Genomic DNA, 21,388 nt, shown 5'->3' with positions numbered 1-21,388 from the left:
CACTGACTGGAGAAAAAGATCTGAAAAACATTGAAAAACACAGCAAAATACTTTACATATCTCACCCAGAATGGAAATAAATTTATTATCTGAGCAGGGATATTTTTTCCTACTTCTCATGTAGGTAATTCTGGTTGTTAATGTAGTAAGGGTGTAACATTTGCTGACTCGTGTGATAAATTGCAACAATCATTTAATCATTAGTAGGATAATGTGTACATTTTATCTCTTGCTTTCCATCGTATTTATAATTTTTCACACTACATCTCAAGACTCCAGCCATGCATTATATAATGGTGCTTCATCCAACTAAGACCATAATCCAATATGAAACTCATAACTTTTATATATAATTACTTTGAAATATAAAATATTCGATTGTTGTATATTTTGATGGTGGAAGATGGCCTTTGATGACCTGAAAAATGTAAAACATTTTAATGAACAGTAATGATTATAATTAGAGTATAGATATTAACAGAGTGAATTTAAAATTGAATGAATATTTGCCAGGCTCACATTCTGACAAGAAATTGAAATTTCTAGTATAAATAATCACAGAATGAACTTGTCTAATACAATTCCTGCAACGACTCTGATCAATGCTGAGTCTCCCTTTCACCATTCTCGGTTTTGCAATTCTATTTCTTTTGATGGGAAATCTCTGCTTTCACTTCAGTCTTTTAATAAAGCCATTCGCCGTTATCTTTTAAATAACTAAAAATGCACTCACAAAGAATGCATTTTCTGTGGCGTTCTCAGTGCCATTTGTGTTGCTGCCAGGGAGCTTTGTAAATTGGCCGTTGGGACTAAATAAGGCCAAGCTTGTTTTAATAGGTTTTCAAATAAATAAAATCAAATACCATCACGTCACTTCTGGCCAATCAAGTGTGATGTTTACTTGCACAGATAGACAATATTTAATTGTTGATAGCTGCCAGTTGATCGGACCATCAAGCAGCTGTGGCCTGCATAATCTAATAGCGACTGTCAACGGGAGCTATCTACTTGGAGAAGGGGCTTTGATCTAATGGTTACAAGTTTACATATAAAACTTTAACCTGTTGGCTCCTGAGAGATTTCCTCCTGTGCCGAGTCAATTAATGGCTTATAAAAACTTTCTAATTATATATAGAAGTCTTATAGCTGTAAAAGAGAAAATTATTTTGTCAGTAAATCACTTCCTTTGGGGTCACATAAAATGATGAGATTTTATTTTCCAGTAAAAGAAAGCACTTCCACAGCTGGTCTAGTGTCAATCTCATTTTTGAGAAACATATTGTTTCCTGTCATAGGTTGCAAAGGGTAATAGAAAAATTTGATGATTGCAATGCCAGTGGCAAACAAGGAATTTGCTGAAGTAAATGGATGGTGAAAAATTTACACAGTTTTGGAAGGCTGATTAATGAGGGAAAAAAAAGACAACTATTTATTACAGTACAAACAAAATAAAGTGTGTGAGAGGCTTTCTAAAGAGATGAGCTTGGGCATTTATAGCAAATTCACATTAAAGTCAAGGCAGCAACTCAACACTGATCACTAGTTAACACCCAGTAATACTGGTTTTGCAATCTCATTCAAGAACTCACAAGTTCATCTTGTGCAAAATTTCACACCGGTGCGATTGGAAAATAATGCCTAGGCTTGGTCTTAAGGATACGTTGCAGCAGAGCAGAAACAACTTTCATCTTCAGCTGACTGAGTTACATCTGACGCCGAGGGTCTGATCTGCACATCAATCGCCCGAAATAGAGAAATGTTTCATTTCTCACCTTGATAAGCACAAAAATGTATCACATTGTGTGGGTGACCTTCCTAAATTAAGCAACCTGTATTTAATAAATATCAGCAGCCTCTGCTGTGATTACATCAGCAGAATGAGTTCCTCGATCAAAATACTTTGTGATTTTGAACATGAAGTCAAACCAAAACTGAAATATCTCACACAAGAAGTAAAATATTTGCATTCTGCCAAACAGGTCATCACACTTCCCTGAACATTCAATGTTGAAATTCAAGGAAGTTAATTAAACAGCCTAGAGGCAAAGTAAATATTCCTCACCCCAATTTTACTTTTCTCTCTCTCTCTATCTCGCTCTCTCACATGAATCTATTAACTTGTGCAACAGTGCAATTCTGGAAAAGCACAACGGCATCCAATGAGCAGAAGAATCGATGTTTCATTCTGATGAAGGGCTTATGCCCGAAACATCGATTTTCCTGCTCCTCAGATGCTGCCTGATTTGCTGTGCTTTTCCGGCATTACACTCTCGATTGTGAGCTCCAGCATTTAAAGTCCTCACTTTCTCCAACAATGCAATTCCCCAATGGGATAATTAGCTTGTCTGATAATCCTGACTGTCAGCAGAGTATGTGATTGAAGCACCTCTGACCTCACTCATTGGGTGGAATTCAATAATGGTGACACAGCTGCCACCCATTGGTTGGAGAACTAAGGCAGCCTCATGTTCTCTTGCTGTCAAAGGCTCAATACTATTTCAATGCGTGCTCACCTGGATGTCCTTGGGCTTCCTACTGAATTAAGGCTCAAAAAGAGTGCAAATCCCACTGCCAAAAACTTCCAGTGAATCAGAGACCAGCAGCTCTCTATTACTTACAGCACCACCAAAAGCTGTGGTTGCTGCCAATAAATAGAAAGTCCTTCACTACTGCATTGAGATGACTGCCATTTCAACACAACACCCTGTTCCCTGGCCAACATCTCTGTCTCAGGCTTGCTACAGTCCTCCAGCGAATCTCAGCACAAGCTGGAAGAACAACACCTCACTTTCCGCTTGGGAACCCTGCAATTTTCTTGACTCAGTTGGGCATCACAGTGGCTTACACTGCTGCCTCACAGTGCCAGGGACCCAGGTTCGAGTCCAGCTTCAGGCAACTGTTTGTATGGAGTTTGCACATTCTCCCCATATCTGCATGGGTTTCCTCCGGGTCCTCTGGTTTCTTCCCACAGTCCAAAGATGTGCAGGTTAGGTGAATTGGCCATGCTAAATTGCCCATAGTGTTCAGGGATGTGTAGGTTAGGTGCATTGGTCAGGGGTAAAAGTAGAATAATAGGCTAGGGGAATGGATCTGGGTGAGTTACTCTTTGGAGGGTCGATGTGGACTTGTTGGGCCAGGTGGCCTGTTTTCACACTGTGGGGATTCTAAGTATATGTCAATATAGAGTTCAATAATTTTTGGGCCTGAGCACCTTCTCCCATGTCCTTACCCCAACCCTCAAACACCCGGCTTTGTCATCACATGGGCTGCTACCACAACCTTGCCATTGTTAGCCACTAATGGTCCCGATTAGCAGCTATTCATTCTCCCAGGCTGACCATCACCTACTCCTTCGTCTGCCCAACTGTTTTATTTCTCTGTCTGGCCTCCACTTATCACTTAACTCCTGCTCTCTCCCCCCACCCTTCTCCAGCATAGATACCAACTTTATTTCTGAAGTCAGTTCTGAAGAAAGGTCACTGGTCTCAAAACGTTAACTCTGATTTCTCTCCACTGATGCTGCCAGACCCGCTGGGTTTTTCCAGCAATTTCTGATTTCGTTTCTGATTTCCACCATTCAGAGTTCTTTGCTTTTTTGTTTCAGCCTTCATCGTGACTTGGTACTGTTTTTCTAGACACAGAGAAGTGGGACAGGATGGTGGTTGCAGGGAGGAGGTCACTGGATGATTGGATGAAAGGGCAGAGACACTGACTTGTCTCCTTTCCAATGCAGGATTCTTTGTTCAGACATTGAGTGCCTATGAACAAGTGACCCTCCATTTAGGCTGTTGGCAAACATGACAGGATTAACGACAGAGTGAGTTTCTGAAGTGCTAGTGAAGTCCCTGAGTCAGCATGAAATCCTGGTAGGCTGGAGGATTATTGCTCCAGAGTGGCTCATTAATAAGCCTGATTAGCTTCCTGCCATCAGTTGGTGTGTTTCCCACATTAAACCCATGCTACCCTTCACTACATGTGGGCTTGTTTCCCACCACAGAGAGATGAATCGATCTCTTTGGAAATTCTCCCAATGCGTGGGAGTCCCACTTCATGGGAGGTGAAGGTTTTGGATGCTGGTCCTAAACTTAATGCAGAAGGTTGTGAAGAGGAGAGATGTCCTGCAATGGAAGAGAAGTTGGGGGCAAGTGGAAGGAGGCCCTTCAGACATGGTAAAAAATCAGTGGAATCAAAGAAATTGATCGCAAAAAACCTTGGAGATCATTGCAGGAATCAAACCTTGAGCTGGATATAGTGTCACAAAAACCTCAATTAACCTTAAACAAGAGGTCAAGGGTCAGTGAACACATCTACAAATACCACGACCCACCACAAACAATCAGCCAACCATTTTAAAGGGTGATGGTGGCACATAGGTTGCAATCATATAAAGACTGAAATGACGACATTACCAAATAAGGGATAATGTTATCTTCTCAGCTGATTGTCATTTCAACAAACCAGATCCCAGAGTAAAACCTGGCTTGATGGGTCATAAGTTTTATTTTTGCAATTTAGTTACTGTAAGAGCCAGTCAATCAATGTCTTCATAAAAGACTGTCAGTGTACTTTTGACAAAAGAACATAAGTTTATTACACAGGAGAAAATAAGTAAAATCAAAATTATATATTTGTATAAGACAACTTGGAAAGACCTTATCATAAACAGAAAAGGAAACATTCAACCTTTCTCCCCAGCAATATCCCTTATGAACATTCAACCCCAGTAAAATATCACTTCTATCTTCACTCCTTAAGTTCTTATTCAACTGATCAGATGACAAGCATTTCCATTTCGCGACTTTCTGCATATTCGCCAGTTGCAATTCTCTCCCTGGGACACATGCTAATTTATTTGACTTTTCTTATTGAATTCTGTTTTCGTCCAGTTACTTTGATGACTTTTAGACTGCACACAGCACATCAGCTGTTATGTATCTTTTCTACTTAAGTGAACCTGCTTCTGATCTCTGGCCTCACTATCTTTCTCTTTCTAGGTTGTAAAAGTGTTTCTCAGTAAATATTTCAACAATTATCTCACCAGGTAGTTTGTCTATTCATTTAGCTTCAGTCACATGATTTATTGGAACTACTGTTTTGATGCACTTCTTTTAAAAGTTAGTTTCTGACCCTTAAAAAGAACTGGAAACCAAAAACCCATTTGGCCTAACTTAGTACCGAAATTCCCCAAATAATAACAACAACATACTATATAACTTCATTACACAAGCAATCTGTGAATGCTGACAATTCTTACGCAGCTGTAACTTCAAATGACTTAACAATGGCAGGTTAAAAAGAAATATAGTTTTTGAACAATTATTTTATAATTCTGATGCTTCATTAACAATATTGTACAAAATGATACAATTATTGTGTCTAAATCAAAGCATTTCGATTGGTAACTGGTTGCTGGAATATAAAAGAGGCCTAGTGATCATAACAGCCCAGAACTCAATTTGATGACATTTCGGAATGGTAGGGGGTGGAAGGGAGTGCAGTTGGTCAGGCAGGGGTTGATGGTCTCCAATGCTCCACCTTCTTGAATCTCATTTCCAGTTAAAATAGAGTCGTAGAGGTATACAGCACAGAAACAGAGCCTTCGGCCCAACTCATCCATGCTGACCAAGTTTTCTAAACTGAACTAGTCTCATTAGCCTGTGTTTGGCTCATAATCCTCAAAAGCTTTCCTATTCACGTAACTGTCCAAATGTCTTTTAAATGTTGTAGTTTACCTGCCTCCACCACTTCCTCTGGCAGTTCTTTCCATGTATGCACCACCCACCATGTGAAAACGTTGCCCCTCAGGTCCGTTGTAAATCTTTCCCCGTCTCACCTTAAACCTTTGCCCTCTTGTCTTGGACTCTAAAAATATCCACCAATATCATGTAATTGTCAAAGGATTCATAGAGAACATTTTACTCTGTTCAGGTCCTGAAAGATGAGACTTGGAGATTAACTAGCAGTTTATGTAGACAGGGGTGAAGTCGAAGGGTGGCAAGGGGGCTCTTCGGAAAAGAAGTGAACAAAGTACAGGTTTCACAACACATTAAGGAATTTCAACTTGTTGATAGGTTTCCTGTTCAACAGCCAGTCTGATTGACAGATTTGAACTGTAGTAAGGTGGGAAGCAATGTGCAGCTGGACAAAGGGCAAAGCTGACATGATCCACAACTCTAAGGCAGTCTAATCTCTGACACTCCAGTGGGTCTTTATATGGTGGGCCTGGAAATTTTGGAGGAGAATGTTTGTTGAATAGGGCAAAGCATTCCAACTTTTCTCACCTTCTCCCCAAGTCCAATCTCTCGAACTGTGGAAATAGGAGCAGATGTTGACCATTCTCCCCAGCAAACCTGTTTGACCATTCAACAAGATCATGGTTGTTCATCTAACACAAAACCACTTTCCTGCATTATCCCCATATCTCTAGATAGCTATGCGGCACTTCATTTACAGGGTCCTGAACAACCTGGTCTTCTCAGTATTGAACCTGTGAAGAGGGATAAGTCTGAGATTCCCAGTCCCATTAAAATACTGACCAACCCAACAGTTCTCCTGAGAGCTGGTTTGCAGTTATAAATCCTAGGAGTGTACAGTTTGAATTTTTGTTCTGAATTGTTTTTAAATTAATGTGACTTAAATCAGTCCCACTCATCTTTATATGTTAACATTCAGAAACTTCTTTCTAATTTTTTTTATTCATTCACTGGATGAGGGCATCACTGGTGAGGTCAGCATTTATTGGCCAGAGGGCAGGTGAGAGTCAGTCGCATTGCTGGGGTCTGGAGTCACATGTAGGCCAGACCAGGTAAGGATGGCAGTTTCTTTCCCTAAAGGACATTAGTGAACCAGATGGGTTTTTCTAACAATTGACAATGGATTCACAGTCATCATTAGACTCTTAATTCCAGGTTTTTATTGCATTCAAATGACATCATCTGCTATGGCGAGATTCGGACTCAGGTCCCCACAACATTACTTGGGTCTTTGGAATAACAGTCTACCAACACTAGGCTATCGCCTTCCCTCTGATAGTTGTTACACTACCTATTTCAAAATATTTACCATTTCATGGGTTATTACTATTAGTTGAATGTTTCATGTATATCAAAGTTGTGCTAATTCTGCAATAATTCCACAAGGAGCCCTCAGTAAGCACATTGGGTTGAAAAGTTCCAGTAATCTTTTCAGCATGATAGAAATGTGGTAGGACAGGACTTCAGCTCATTTTGCTGTCATTGTTGAGCAGTGGGGTCAGTTAAATATTTGGGACAAGTGCCAAATATCTGTGTCCTTGCAACAGAAGCACCTACCCTGCTCCGGAAACTCTGAAAGTGGCAGCCAAGATTGAGAATGGCCCAAAAGAAAACATCTGCCTTGCTATGTTACTTGACCTCCTCTTCAGGAAGACGGAGCAGCTAGGAGAAGTCATGATGCAACTAGTACTCACTTCAAGCTGTGTGGGACATATAGGACTAACCAGAATCTATGCAAAGAGGACATAACTTGGTCAGAAAGGGCAAAACCTCTGGGATAATCTGGCACCCCCCACGGACATGTCCCCAGCAGTAAAATAGGGGTGAATCTAAAAACTTACATCTTGAAATATAATCTTAGAAGTGAAAATCCTGTGAATCAGATTGTTTCCCTTCCACTGGGGTTATGACAGTGATCCATATTTCTTAAACTGGGATCTCAAATCCTATTATGACCAAATTGATCACCAGTAACGGAATGTCATGCAATGTGGTTCAACTTGATTCTGATATTGTGCATTGTTTCTCTTCCCTACATAAAGTTCCTATTAGGGACAATTAAACACACATTATTAAATCTGATAAAATAGTCTCACAGATGTGTATCGTAACATTTCCTCTATATCCAATAAGTAATTACAAGGATAAACAGTATAAAAGAATTCACAGTGGTATGCAAATACAGCACTTGCACTGTAAAAGATTGATCATCCAGTCATACTTGTGGTTTTCTGTGAGTCAATGCAATCTTATTCAACAAGATAGTTTTCATACACCACTGCTTCCTATGGTGTATCATGTGTTACATAAAGAAGGCTTTCATGTGACACATTTATCTGGGTTTTCAAAATGTCCTCTGCTCTATGTTTATTAGTTATTGAATTAAGTATTATAATTGCTGCAAAGAAAGAGGGAGGACACATTTCCCTAAATCTCTGAAACTACTGGGTGGTGGGGGAGGGGAGCAGAAGAATGTGGCAAAGCTAGATGGTCAATCCAAAAAACACCAGCAGAAAGCTAGATCTTTAAAGCTGCCTGTGTCTTTGCCTAGAAACTGAGTAGCTTTTCTTCCCGTATTCAGCTACCAGTTCTGGGAAAAGCCAAAAGGGAAACATTTAGATTGGAGGGTCTTTGAAATGTGGTGACAGGTGACTGATGAGCATCCATAAAATGACAAAGAATTGTTGTGTGCAGCCTGTGCATCACATAGCCTCTCCCTGGGAAACTAATTGCTTTGAATTGTTAATGGTAACATTATTTTTCTGGCAATCATTTCTTTAGAATACGCAAAATGAGCATGAAACAGTTCTTTTGACTAAACATAAAAGTTAAATGTCCCAATGTTGATCAAATTAACTTCAGCTATGTGACAATGGACTATATTTGTGAGACAATAATGGAAAGGACAAAGAGCTGCTTTATGCCAAGATTTCACAGTTGTAATGTAAAAATGTTGCAGTTGAACTAGGCCAGAGAACATTCAAAAGGCAAACAGAAGAGTACTGTCACTTTATAGAAATCTAGCTACACAGACCTGAATACACAGGACAATTTCAGGAAGTTTCAATAGTTGGCACATTGAAGTCAGCAAGTATCCCGCGTTGCTCTGTTATTAGAAGTATGATGCAGAATGAAACAAGTGCAGAGCAAATATACAGGTGAATCAGAAATCTCAAGGTCATAATCTCTGCTTCAGTGGTACCAGTAGTCAAGCATTTTAAATAGTTTTAAAGTAAAAGGCTCAGCTGAGCCAATGTTCAGGAACTCAACAGCAAGAAATAGAATATTTTAGGTTCCCATGTTGTCCAGGCATTAAATTGCTGTAATAGCTCCTACAGAGATCTGCTTAAATTACCTCTTCTAAAACTATTTATACATACACCACTAGCGAGAAGCACTTTGGTGTTAAAACAGTGTTTTACACAAGTTGAAAGGATTGAGAGAAGACAATCACTCCTTTCTGAATAGGGTTAAAGCTGCCTTAGTTCATGCAGATAAGTAATTCAAAAGCCCAGCTTGAAACTTCTCTTGTGTGATTATCTGACATCACATAGCTACAGTAGCTTGGCTGGAAATGTAGATCTACACAGCTTTTAAGAGAGATTAAAACTGAAAAAGAGGTTTACACCATAGATGCTCTCACTTTCTCTTTCCTACTGTCGGCAGGAGTAATAACAAACAATGGCCAAAGATGGTTCCCAAAACCTCTGAATGGCTACACTGTTGGTGGCAGCATTCATTCAAACTGAGCCCAGTGTATTGTCCCCTCTATCAGTGGATCAGAATAGAGTTTGCTGGTGGCTGCCAAAAGGTTAGCTGCACTGATGAAAGGAGTTTCCCATTATTCACTGCTCTACAGAGCTTTCCTATTATGTCTCCCTGCCACCGTTCATGATGGAGGTCCGGATCCGCGGCTGGATGATCAGTCAGAATAATTGATTTGTGCAAATGAAGCCCACAATAGTCGTGCAACATAAAATCTACTTTCTCCAAAGACAAATGATTTTGGCAGATCTGGTGCTGTCACATTCTAATGATATACATTATAAAACTTCTGACCCAAAAGTGAAAAATACTACAAACCTCCGAGTACATTGTGGGAGGTCCTAAATGGGGAGCCATTTGTTAAAAGGAGACAGCACCATCGTCTAAACTACGAAGAGTTCTTTAGCCTGTCAATTAATCTTTTGCGATTCTTTCACAATTTTGGTCAGACACTTGGAAATGCTTCCAAAAATAGTTTTGATATGGATACTACTCTCAAAAAGTATGAGGGGATTGTTCCTCTGACTCAATTATTACTTGATTACTGGAGAATTCTGTGTAATTTACATCACAGTTTTTGCTGTAGAATTGACATTTATGCAATACAGTCGATTGCACAGCACCAAGTGCAAACCTTATGATTTCAGAATTTTTCATTAGTGAAGTGATGATCCCTCAGCACAGTACGTCAACTGTAGATAGAATACGACACTATTAAAATGGGAAATAAAGTTTAAAAACGACTGAAGACTTTTAAACATGGTATAATTGTCTTTGGTTGCAAATGGCTGATTATCCGGTTAGTTCATTCTTATCATTAAATATTTTAAAGTCAGAAGCAAGACAGATTTGCAATCTCATGTTCAATTGCACTTGGATGGATCTCTATTTCTCCCAATGTAGGCACTCTGTATATGCAACATTGTGTCCTGAGTCACATTTTAAAAACTACTCCAGTTATTGCAACAGTGTATTTACTGGAGTAAAGTTTTTTATTTCCTGTTTTATAAATAACATCTTAATAAATATAAAAAAGTGCATTTAACCACATCTAATTTTTTTAACTACTTAATCATTCCTATTCATTAGACCATTTGAAAAAAAAATCAATTTTTTCCATTTGACAGGTACAGAGCAATCAAGCAAATAAATTGGAGTGGTTTCATTTCTGTTCTTGCCAATTGTTAATCTTAATACTGCTATATTGATGTGTAAATGCTAATTAAAATTCTATATGATCAATTGTATCCAGTGATAGTGATACTTTGGCAGTGGAGGCTCTCTAGGGTAAGTAGGCAAAAGTGAGGGCTGCAGATGTTGGAAGCCAGAGTTTAGATCAGAGTGGTGCGGGAAAAGCACAGCATGTCAGGCAGCATCCAAGGAGCAGGATAATCGACTTTTCGGGTAAAAGCCCTTCATCAGGAATGTAGGGTAAGTAATAAATCTTGCATAGTGTGCAAGGAAACTTTAATCCTCTGCTACCTCAGGTATCTGTCCCATCCTAGAGACAATCCACTTAGTGACTTGACGATTGCTTTTCCCTGTGTTCTGGGTGGACTATCTCTGGCTGTTCTTGTGGTGAAAGGTTAGATTTTCCCTTTCCCTCAGTTATGGCCATGTTGAGAAAGCCACAGATTTAAAAGACATCAGAGTCAAATGCCCCAGTTAGAAATTTATGCCAGTGAATTGTTTTGTGGCCAACCTTGACTCATCCTGTTTCCAATGAAAATCCACTCAATTAATCTTTAAAGTAATTTCTGCCGTTGCTAATTTGGTTACATTTCTTCCCTCTGAGTCATACAATTCCAGCTTCAAGATCATTCCAGGACTTGAGCACAAAATCAAGGCTGATGCTGTAGTGAACTATTGAGTGAGTGCTGCACTGTTAGAATCACTGTCTTTACTGAGGAAATCATCAAGCTGATGCCATGTCAGTGTTCTCAGCTGGGCGTAAAAGATTACACGACATCATTCTGAAGAAAAGCAGGCGAACTACCTCTGACGCTCTGGCCTATGTTTATCTCTCAATCAACATCACTAGAATAATCACAGCAAACTTTATATTAACAGGCACCAATGGGGCCTTGAATGTTCTGGCTAATCAAATATTTAGGATAATCAACATGTCCATATAATCAAGGTAAAAATACACACTAATAGAAATGTAATGTAGGGGGTTACACCACAGTTATATTTTATTTACAGCATAAATCACTTAACCAATAATGTAACTTTGCCTTAAACAAAACGTGACAGCAGATAGCCTTCTCACTCACCCTCAGCTGGCTACTCTAACATCACAGTGATATTTCATGTTCATAAAATTATGCAGCATGGAAAGAGACCCTTTGGTCCAACTTGTCTGCACAGATCAGATATCCTAAACTAATCTAGTCCCATTTGTTAGCATTTGGCCCATATCCCTGTAAACCCTTCTGATTCATGCACCCATCCAGATGATTTTTAAAGGTTTCATTTGCACCCACCTCCACCACCTCCTCTTGCAGCTTGTTCCATACACAAACCACCCTCTGAGTGAAAGAAATTGCTCTTCAGGTCCCCTTTAAATCTTTCCCCTCTCTATGCCTTCTGGATGTGGACTCCCCTACCCTGGGAAAAAGACCTTGGCTATTGGAAGAGAAACTGATTTGAAATTGAATCAACTGTGGATATTTTGCTTGGCCATTCAATTGAACATCAAGTATATGTACATTGTGGTAAGTACATTAAAAAAAACTATAATAATTGCACATAATAATACAGTAAACTTTTCAGTACATGAGGTGTATAATTTTTGCAGGGGGTTTATCAAGTATGCCAGATCATCAATTTGCTGCCACATTTACCACATTACAAAAGTGACGATACTCTAGAAGTGGTTCTTTAGTGCCTTGAGATATCTGATCACTGTGAAATATGGTGGATTAATGCAAATTTTATTTTGACATAGAATTATAGAGATGTACAGCATGAAACAGACCCTTCAGTCCAACCTGTCCATGCCGACCAGATATCCCAACCCAATCTAGTCCCACCTGCCAGCACCCGGCCTATATCCCTCCAAACCCTTCCTATTCATATACCCATCCAAATGCCTTTTTAATGTTGCAATTGTACCAGACTTGCTTGCACGAAGTATAATTTATCAACAAAGACAGCAAAATGTCCCAAAACAATAAAAGTACAGACCAAATTGAGTGTTTATATTATTCACCAGAATGTTATCACAAGCTTTCAGATCAACTTAAATCCATAAACCAGTGAGATTGCTACCATTTATACATCACGTCATTTGATCTGTGTTGGGATTGTGTAATTTGTGGTTGTAACAGTGCCACATATTTGAGTCCTACTTGTCAATGCTGACTATATGCTTCAAGAAAAATACTGGATTAGAGCTGGGGTACAGCATTTCAGGCCACACAGATCAGATGTGTATCAGGTTTTTTGTATTTAATTTGAGGCTAGTAGCAATAATAAGATGCAAATGAGATATTAATAAAGAATCCTCCTGACAGCAGCTATGTTCACTGTATTGACAACCCTCAATATCCAACACCTACCACTGAACAAATCCTGGATCGAAATGGATAAAATTACATTGGTGAACAGATTTTATGTTATTTGTATAATTATCATACACATTGTAATTGCACCTGCCTTCCACTGTGTAATTTTAATGAAAAAGATAATAGCGGTGTGGAAAACCATTGTAGAAAATTAATGGTTATGAACTTATTAATATAAACAAAACAAATGCTTTTATTTCACCTAAGTTAACAACAGCTAACTCACACCAATATCAAGATAATACAAAAGGCAGGATGTTGTTTTAAAATAACTACATCTGCTGCTTGTAGGCACAGAAGCAGTATGTTTTGAAAATAAAATTAACAGGTTGATATAAATATTAATGCAGTGAAGCATATATTTGGTTTGGTCCTAGGATACTAAAAGAAACAACTGCTGAGATAGTGGAAGCGTAGGTAGTAATCTTTGAAAAATCTTCAGATTCTGGAGAAGTCCCAGATGATTAGAAAACTGCCAATGTAACACCTTATTCAAAAATGGATGGAGGCAAAAACAGGCAACTATAGGCCAGTTGGCTTAATATCTGTCATTGTGAAAATGTTAGAGTCTATTATAAAGAATGCAATGCCAGAACCTTTAGGAATGCATAATATGGTCAAACAGAGTCAGCATGGCTTCATGAAGGGGAAATTATATCTGATAAATTTATTAGAACTATTTGAAGAGATATCAAGCAGAATAGAAAAAAGAGAATCAGTAAATGTAACATATTTGGATTTCCAAAAGGCATTTCATAAGATACCACACATAAGGCTAGCTAATAAGAGCCCATAGTATCAGGGCTAGTATCTTAGCATGGCTGCAAGATTGGCTAACTAATAGGAGACACATAGTTGGGATAAAGGGGGCATTTTTAGAATGGCAATCTGTAACTAGTGGAGTTCAGTGTTTGGGAAAAAAGTATTTATTAAACATATCAACAAGTTTGATAGGAAGGTACGATAGCCAAGTCTGTGAATAACACAAAAATAAATAGGGAGGCAATGGTATATTAACTCAAAGGGCTACACAGGGTACAGAGAAGATATAGACAAGTGAGCAAATACTTGGCAGTTGAAATATAATGTAAGAAAATGTGAAGTTATGCACTTTGGCAGGAAGACTAGAGAAGTAGAATATTATTTAAATGCAGATAGCTGCAGCCACAGGGCTTGAGGGTCTTTGTGCATGAATCATGATCATGTCTGTACCTAGCTTCTACTTTAATGCATCAATATAAGTAGCATTGGCTATTCCTTCTGGTAACAAATTCCACATTCTAACCACTCTCTGGGTAAAGAGCTTTCTTCTTACTAATGATTTGGCAGCAGTCCTGAAATAAAACCTATTTTCACCTCTGATGCCACTCATGCTCAATGCCTCGCATCTCACAGTTTCTGAGTGTGGCTTTAAAGGGAATATTTCTTGTTGTTCTTAAAGTGAATGGAAGCCTTTCTTAGTAATAATACTTTGAGATGAGACAACGAGGCATAAACACAACAGTAGTGGCAATCAACAAACTGGTCCATTTGGTTTGAATGCATTTCTTCGAGTTTTACAGCTTTCAAAACTGTGTACATTTGCTTTGTACTAAAACCCAACACTTAAATCTAATTCAATTCAAAATCCTTCTCGTGAACAATAAAATGATCAAGAATCCTGAAACATGACAAATCATATGTTTAACTATTCATCAAGTCAGAAAGTATTGATTTCCAGCTCTACCAGCCCAGCCTCAACAAGTCAATGGGGAGAGAGTTCCAGATTTTCACAACCCTCTCTATGAAGGAGATGTTTTCAGCCTTTACCTCTTTATGGCCTAGCTCAAATTCTAAGACTATTACCCTGGTCCCCTCATTTTGTGCTCTGTTACCAATTTGATTCCTCCCCAACTAAACAAGAATGTTTGAATCATCAACACAGCATGCATTTTTTTATAGCAGCTTACATACCTAGAAAATGCCTGACTGACAGATTTGGCACTTCGGGGATAGAGGGGTTTGACCCCCGAATACAGGAAAGTTTTGATTGAAAGGAGGGAAAAACGGAGAATGGTCATGGGTAGGCAAAAACAGTCCTGCTCCTCTTGGCCCACAAACATTACTGTAAAGGCACTCACTTCTTCCTAAAAACAGCTCCGCAGAAACATTCTGTCAGGTTTTCTCAGGGCTGGGAAACCAAGCAGGCCCAGTTTGGGCCTGCTGACTAGGTCAGCTTTAAGGCACTGGCCTCATAAAATATGCATTAAAAATGCTAACTCTATTCTGATTCTATTAAACTGAGAACTACTTGCGTAAAATTCAGGTTAGGGTCAGAATTGAGAAGTTTCAGAACAGAAAGAAAATTAGTTGTGAATAGATTTAGATGATAATTAATCAATTACACCATGAACATTTGTACTTCAATACATATGCAAAGGTGCCATTAGGTTGAGCTCAACATTGCACATGATTTGATATGCTTTATCAGCAGTTCAAACAGTGCTACTAGTTGAGAGTCTATTTCATATAAATGGAGACAATGCTTACCCATGCTGTTCAATAACTCTATAATCATTATAACTTGTAGAAAAGTTTCACTCAAGTTGTTTGGGGAAATCTCAATCCATATGATCATGAAATGGAAACACTAACAGAAACTGCTGGGAAAAAGACTCAGCAGATCTGGCTGCGTCTGTGGAGAGAAATCAGAGTTAACATTTCAAGCCCAGTGACCCTTCCTCAGAACACTGACATGAAATGGATTGTTTTGGAGTTGATGGTGGGCGCAAGAGGGACAGGACAAAACCAAGACTTGCATTTATACGGTGCACTTCGTGACAACCAAATGTCTCAAAAGTAGCGAATGAAGATTAATCATTTGAGTATAGTAATGAGCAACGAGTCAATGCTGTCCAAGTGGAAATAAGATGGAAGGAGGTAATCTCCCTTAATACTGCACAAAAGAGAAACAAATGATAAATTTAGGATGCACAGACTATATTGAAACAACAGGAATCCTACAAGTATTTGTATCGCGTTAGTGTATCTAGCATTGTTCCCTAATATTTATGGGATGACATTGAAGAAAATGAGGGAGAGTGAAAGCTGTCCAGGAACATGGAAAGGCCAAATTTAACAGCAAGGCCACATCATCATATCTCAATTTCAATTTTCACCCAGCAGCTGGTTGACAGTCTGGGGCATGGGGCTGCTGCCTAAGCCTGGGAGGGGGAAAGAGATAGAGAGGTCACAATCAGCAGAAAGAAGGCTGATGATAATGTCCAGGAAGCACACATGGTCCTCCTGGGCCTACCAGAATTGCGAGAAATGAAAACTTAGCTTCTGGAAGGGGCAGCTTTCATCTCAATTTTACTACTGAGTGTTGGAAAAAACCCTCCAGCACAGTTAAAAGTTTTGTGCCGGGCTCCCAGTCGTTTGGTGGGAGACAGATTTAATTGCATTACTGAGGTGCACTGCATACCCAAAATGGAACTCACACACTTTGCTCCTTGCAGCCACAAAAAACAGTGAGCAGTGCAGGCACTGGGGTGAGATTACATCATATATTTTCTGGGAATTAGCATGCCCCCCCCACAGTGTTAGGTCTAAGATCAAAGCCTGCAATCCTCCATGAAAAAAATATGATTTATAAAAATTCTGAAGCAAATGCAAGCTACTCACAGAAGAAATTTGACAGATTCTGAAAACCCAAACATTTCACGTTGTACAAAGCAGCAATAACATTGTCAACCATACTTCATTCGGTAAAAGCGAACAACAAGTTCTCAGCATCTTGGACATAGGGACACAAAGATAGAACTTTCCTTGCTTTAATAGAAGCATTGGATTAGAAAGCAGATAAATGTCTCATTCTCAGGCTGGAGGCCTAAGCAGAACTGGGATTACCAGCATGCGCTAAGTGCAGCAGGCCAGCCATTGGGCTGGAGGCCTGAATGGAGTGGGAACGGCCAATGGGCTGGAGGCCCAAAGGGAGTGGGGACAGCCAGTGGGCTGGAGGCCTGAATGGAGTGGGGACGGCCAATGGGCTGGAGGCCGAAAGGGAGTGGGGACAGCCAGTGGGCTGGAGGCCTGAATGGAGTGGGGACGGCCAATGGGCTGGAGGCCCAAAGGGAGTGGGGACGGCCAGTGGGCTGGAGGCCTGAATGGAGTGGGGACGGCCAATGGGCTGGAGGCCCGAATGGAGTGGGGACGGCCAGTGGGCTGTAGGCCCAAAGGGAGTGGGCACAGCCAGTGGGCTGGAGGCCCAAAGGGAGTGGGGACAGCCAGTGGGCTGGAGGCCCGAATGGAGTGGGGACGGCCAGTGGGCTAGAGGCCCGAATGGAGTGGGGACGGCCAATGGGCTGGAGGCCCGAATGGAGTGGGGACGGCCAGTGGGCTGTAGGCCCAAAGGGAGTGGGCACAGCCAGTGGGCTGGAGGCCCAAAGGGAGTGGGGACAGCCAGTGGGCTGGAGGCCCGAATGGAGTGGGGACGGCCAGTGGGCTGGAGGCCCGAATGGAGTGGGGACGGCCAGTGGGCTGTAGGCCCAAAGGGAGTGGGCACAGCCAGTGGGCTGGAGGCCTGAATGGAGTGGGGACGGCCAGTGGGCTGTAGGCCCAAAGGGAGTGGGCACAGCCAGTGGGCTGGAGGCCTGAATGGAGTGGGGACGGCCAGTGGGCTGTAGGCCCAAAGGGAGTGGGCACAGCCAGTGGGCTGGAGGCCTGAATGGAGTGGGGACAGCCAGTGAGCTGGAGGCCCAAAGGGAGTGGGCACAGCCAGTGGGCTGGAGGCCCGAATGGAGTGGGGACGGCCAGTGGGCTGGAGGCCCAAAGGGAGTGGGGACGGCCAGTGGGCTGGAGGCCCGAAAGGAGTGGGGATGGCCTGTGGGCTGGAGGCCCAAAGGGAGTGGGGACGGCCAGTGGGCTGGAGGCCCGAACGGAGTGGGGATGGCCTGTGGGCTGGAGGCCCGAACGGAGTGGGGACGGCCTGTGGGCTGGAGGCCTGAGTGAAGTTTAGAGATTCAATGTTTATCAAATCATTTTCTGAGGTAATCTGAAAAATCCAAAACACAATGGATAGGATGTATATGAGAGAGAGAATAATTCATTCAGAAAATATGTGGCAGGAATTAAGCTGATCTTAACAGGACCATCTAAAGGCTCTGCAAAGCAGACTTTTAGTAGGTTGTAGGCAAAAGTGAGGAGTGCAGATTCTGGAAACCAGGGTTTAGATGAGAGTGGTGCTGGAAACGCACAGCAGGTTAGGCAGCATTTGAGGAGCAGGAAAATCAATGTTTTGGGCAAAAGCTCTTCAACAGGAATACAGGCAGAACACCTCCAGGGTGGAGAGATAAATGGGGGTGGGGTGGGGCTGGGCAGAAAGTAGCAAAGAGTACAACAGGTGAATGGAGGTGGGGATGGAAGCGATAGGTCAAAGGGGAGGGTGGAGTGGATAGGTGGGAAGGGAGGTTGGCAGATAGGACAGGTCATGAGGACAGGTCACGAGGACAGTGCTGAGCTGGAAGGTCGGAACTGAGGTAAGGTGTGGGAGGGGAGATGAGGAAACTGGTGAAGTCCACATTGATGCATTGAGGTTGAAGTGTTCCGAGGCGGAGAAAAGCTAGTCATGTTGGATGTGAGATTGCTCCTTTTCAAAACTGAGCCTTTTAAAGTTGTACTTAGCAAAGAAATAGCTGCAGCCAAGCATCAAGGCTTTAAGGCAGCTGATGTCATCCATTTTAATACAGTTCATTACTCATATTTACTTTATGTTCGTAGTCATTCTGCTGTTAAAATTGAAGCTGCCCCAAAAGAATTCCTGTTTTTTACTGGTACATTTTCATATTTAGAAGGGATTCAGCATCATTTTTTGCCGGACACAAAGTGAAGATTACCAGAGTACCTGGAATTATTGCGATTGTAAAGTACTCAAGTTATACACATTAAGAAGGCTGTGCTTACTGCCACTAGAACTACAGGGGAACAGTCATCACTCAGGCAGGTCACATTCTATAGCAGCACTGCCAGAGATGCATCGGATAACTTCCTGCCAAGACTAAGACCATCCTTACCATTACAGCAGAAACAATAAAACGTGAGCTTTTTCCAGTGTTTCTCCATTACATACTTGTAAATGTTGTGTGATCTTTTTGTACCAGTCTAACACTTTGGCTCAGGATCAAAGTTTCACATGGCAAATTGAAGCAGAGTCAAATGGTGGGATCAGATGGACAACCAGTGGGGCAGCGGAGTATTGAGAGAGTTAGAACACAGAGCAGTGTGCCAGTGAGATAACAACAGTGCAACAGGCCACAGGACAGTGCTTGAGTGAGACAGAGCGGGGCAGACAGAGAGAGAGAGAGAGAGAGAGACAGAGAGTGGGGCAGACAGAAAGAGAGACAGACAGACAGACAAACAGTGGGGCAGACAGAGAGAGAGAGAGACAGAGAGTGGGGCAGACAGAGAGAGCGACAGAGAGAGACCAAAAGAGTGAGAGAGGTAGAGACACAGTGGGGAGATAAGAAAGATAGTGGGGCAAGTACAATAGTGAACAAAAAAATACAGCAGTGGAGGGACAACTGAGCAATGGAGGGAGCTGAGCCAGTGGGGCTGTGGTGCAACAGAGCAATCAGGCAGCAAAGCAGCTCTGGAGGAAGTGGCAGAGGAATGTTACAATGGAGAAGCAAGGCACTGCAGCAGCAGAGAAGCAGGGCAAGGGGAATTGTGCAGCAGGCCAGATGAGTAGTGGAGCAACAGAATGATGAGCTGGTGAAGCAGTGTACTGGCTGGGCAGCAGAGCAGCAAGTACAACAGTGCATCAGAGGCACATGTTTGATGCCACTTCAGCAGAGAGGGTGTTGACTTCTTGTGCCAAGCTGACATCAATGGTATCCACACCACTGACCCCTGCACTGTACCCTGCATTGATGCTACCAGGGCATACTGGAACTTCAGAAAGAAATCTTGACAACAAAGCTTTTAAGACCATAGGTGGAAGTTCCAATTATTGAAGAGCATGAAACAAGCAATGGTTTGATCTGTTATACACTCAGTTTGATTGTTATATGCATTAACACTCTAAGTAATCTAATCTAATAAATGTGCAGGGTGTATGACAGGCAGTCAATCCAATACAAGTCTGAAGATGAAGAAGTAACAGAGGATTGATGAGGGCAGAGTGGTGGATGTGATCTATATGGATTTGAGTAAGGCGTTCAACAAGGTTCTTCATGGTTGACTGGTTAGCAAGGTTAGACCACATGGAATACAGGGAGAACTAGGCATTTGGTTACTGAACTGGCTCGAAGGTAGAAGACAGAGGGTGGTGGTAGACGGTTGTTGTTCAGACTGGAGGCCTGTGACTAGTGGAGTGCCACAAAGATCGATGCTGGACCCACAGCTTTTTGTCATTTAGATAAATGATTTGGATGTGAACATAAGAGTTACAGTTAGGAAGTTTGCAGATGACCCCAAAATTGGAAGTGTAGTGAACAGTGAAGGTTACCTCAGAATGAAATGGGGATCTTGATTGGATGGGCCAATGGGCCGAGTAGTGGCAGATGGAGTTCAATTTACATAAATGTGAGGTGCTGCATTTTGGAAAGGCAAATCAGGGCAAGGTCCTGGAGAGTGTTTCCAAACAAAGAGACTTCAGTGTGCAGGTTCACAGCTCCTTGAAAGTAGAGTCGCAGGTAGATAGGATAGTGAAGAAGGCATTTGGTATATTTCCCTTTATTGGTCAGGGCAATGAGTATAGGAGCTAGGAGGTCATGTTGTGGCTGTAAGGGGCATCGTTTAGGCCACTTTTGGAATATTGTGTGCAATTTTGGTCTCCCTCCTATTGGAAAGATGTTGTGAAACTCAAAAGGGTTCAGAAAAGATTTACAAGGATGTTGCCAAGGTTGGAGGTTTTGAGCTATAGGGAGAGGCTGAATAGGTTGGGGCTGTTTCCCCTGGAGCATCGGAGGATGAGGGGTGACATTAGAGTTTATAAAATCAGCAGGAGCATGGATAGGGTAAATAGACAAGGCCTTTTCCTCGGGGTGTGGGAGTTCAGAACTAGAGGTTTAGGGTGAGAGGGGGAAAATTTAAAAGGGACCTAAGGGGCAACTTCTTCATGCAAAGGGTAATGCTTGTATGGAATTAGCTGCCAGAGGAAATGGTGGTAGCTGGTTCAATTACAACATTTAAAAGACATCTAGATGGGTACATGAATAAGGTGGGTTTAGGGGATATGGCCCAAGTGTTGGTAAATGGAACTAGATTAGTTCAGGATATCTGGTCAGCATGGATGAGTTGGACTGAAGGGTCTGTTTCCATTCT

At 41.5% G+C, this 21,388-nt stretch overlaps 1 protein-coding gene across 2 annotated transcripts in view; it reads right to left on the bottom strand.

Moving 5' to 3' along the window:
* The window catches only part of LOC140463542 (inositol polyphosphate-5-phosphatase A-like), a 528,804-nt gene that overhangs the window by 130,006 nt on the left and 377,410 nt on the right, over nt 1-21,388 (bottom strand). The gene's annotated exons all lie outside the window — the stretch shown is intronic.

The sequence above is a fragment of the Chiloscyllium punctatum genome, chromosome 38 (genome assembly GCF_047496795.1).
Source record: "Chiloscyllium punctatum isolate Juve2018m chromosome 38, sChiPun1.3, whole genome shotgun sequence".
Taxonomy (NCBI): Eukaryota; Metazoa; Chordata; class Chondrichthyes; order Orectolobiformes; family Hemiscylliidae; genus Chiloscyllium; species Chiloscyllium punctatum.
The sequence above is the reverse complement of the archived record's forward strand: the minus strand, read 5'-3'. Positions and strand labels throughout refer to the sequence as shown.